Source organism: Neophocaena asiaeorientalis, unplaced genomic scaffold (assembly GCF_003031525.2).
Source record: "Neophocaena asiaeorientalis asiaeorientalis breed wild unplaced genomic scaffold, Neophocaena_asiaeorientalis_V1.1 scaffold408, whole genome shotgun sequence".
Taxonomy (NCBI): Eukaryota; Metazoa; Chordata; class Mammalia; order Artiodactyla; family Phocoenidae; genus Neophocaena; species Neophocaena asiaeorientalis.
In genome coordinates, this window is record NW_020174918.1 from 2,497,048 (window position 1) to 2,499,289 (window position 2,242).

General features: G+C 41.7%; 1 pseudogene; it reads right to left on the reverse strand.

The window, feature by feature from the left end:
• Positions 1 to 420: 420 nt before the first annotated feature.
• LOC112410061 (peptidyl-prolyl cis-trans isomerase A pseudogene) lies at positions 421 to 942 on the reverse strand (annotated as a pseudogene).
• Positions 943 to 2,242: the final 1,300 nt, after the last annotated feature.

The window sequence follows — 2,242 nt, forward strand, 5'->3', positions numbered from 1 at the left end:
CTTCAAAAGATAATGGGAAATCAGAGTAAGACAATTTTAGTCAAAGAAATAGGTAACAGTGTTCACGGGATTGCAGTTTGAGCTTAGCTTTAAAAGTTGTATAAAATTATAAAGAGAGGGATGTGGATGGTGTGTCCTTATTGTTAATGAATTAAAAGAGAAAATCTGTGTAGGAATAAACCAGCAGTTTCTAGTGGGGACTCTTGCTATGTCATAAGGGAAGTTTTTTTTTTTTTTTGATTGTTTAGTTTTTATTTCATAACCATAAACTTAACTTTGCAATTCAGCTAAACTTGGAGGGGAATAAGGAAAATATGGAACCCAAAGAAGTGCAATGAGAGCACAAAGATTTTGGTATATTTTGAGCAGATGGAGATGAAGGGGTGCTCTCCTGAGCTACAGAAGGAATGGTCTTGGTGGTTAAGATAAAACACAAGTCAAATTTATTATTAGATTTGTCCACAGTCAGCAATGGTGATCTTCTTGCTGGTCTTGCCATTCCTGGACCCAAAGTTCTCCATGGCTTCCACAATATTCATGCTCTCTTTCACCTTGTGAAAGACCACATGCTTGCCATCCAACCACTCAGTCTTGGCAGTGCACATGAAAAACAGAACCGTTTGTGTTGGGGCCAGGAGTTGCCATGGACAAGATGCCAGGACCTATATGCTTCAGGAGGAAATTCTCATCATCAAATTTCTCCCCATAGATGGACTTGCCACCAGTGCCATTATGACATGTGAAGTCACCACCCTGACACATAAATCCTGGAATTGTTCTGTGAAAGCAGGAACCTTTATAACCAAAACCCTTCTTCCCAGTGCTCAGAGCATGAAAGTTTTCTGCTGTCTTTGGAACCTTGTCTGCAAACAGCTCGGAGGAGACGCGTCCCAAGGGCTCGCCGTCAATGGCGATGTCAAAGAACACGGTAGGGTTGAACATGGTTGGGCAGAGCGGGAGGTTCCGGTGTGGCAGTGTCTGCAAAGCCATAAGGGAAATTTTGAAAAGATCTCTGGAGACTTACCTTTAGGCAGTTATCAGATTGGAAGTTAAAAATGAAGTTCCGTTTTTGATTCTGAGTGAAGTCTGTGTGTGTCTGTGCGTGTGTGCCCGCTCACGCACATGTCAAAGTCTCTGCCCTCTTATCGCCTCACTCTATAGATTTTCTTGAAGTGCCACTCCCAAATACAACCCATTGGTCCACGGTACATATTCCAAAATATTCCTCTCTTTCTCCATCATATCAATTTTCCCTTTGGGGCCTGTTTCCAGCTGAAAGTGTAGGAAATGACCAACAACATGAATTTATACCAAGTTGTATATCTAGGACTGCAGTAAGACATGACATTTCTCCCAAGACTGTTCATATCTTCAAAGGGTATTACTAACTCAAAGAACCAGTGGAATGTCCCTTCAATGAATGGACCACTGAGGAGCACTTTGGGGGAACAGGAGGACATCCCAGTGTCCTTAAGTTCTCTCCATATAAGTGGCTATCTCCTCACTGAAATGCACGTTAGGACAGAAAAGGACTTGTTCTTCAGCCCTACAGACATTCACAGGCCTGTAAACAATGGTGACTGTCACACTGGGGGCTGGGAGTAGAAAGATGGGCGGGAAGGTGGTGCTTGCAAAATCCAATTTAGGGCATTATTTATTATTCTAGTTTGTAGTTTATCCTTACAGCATCTGTAATAAATAAACACTCTTCAGAAGAAAGTGCAAGTTAACAAGGAGTAGATGAGATTGAATGTGACGACTCCAGCCCTGTACAAGAGTCACTGGCCCATTAAATGAATGTGCACAGCTAATTCTTAATGCTCTCCATAAGTAATCAATTTCTGAAAATACCAAATAATTTTAAAACAGCCCTGTCTGACCTCACTCTCCAGTGATGCTGGATCAATCAGCCCTTGCTGATTTGCCTACCTAGTTTTAAATCAATCAGATTTGACATTTTTGATTTTGTGTTTCTTTCCCTTGCCTACTCCTGCACCTATTCCCTTCCTTTGGCAATATTAAATGGTAACTGCCCTCATTCAATGTTAGGGCCCCAAAATGTAGCTTAATATTTATAGGTCTGGACATCTTTTGAAAGAGCAGCAGAGGGATGTAAATACCATTGCAAGAAGCTAGAACATTCTGGTGCTGTACTAGGGTTTGATTTCTATCCATATAAAAAGACCCAGGATGCCCAGAGCCTGAACACAGATGGAACTTGAGAAACTGTCAGCCTGAAGTA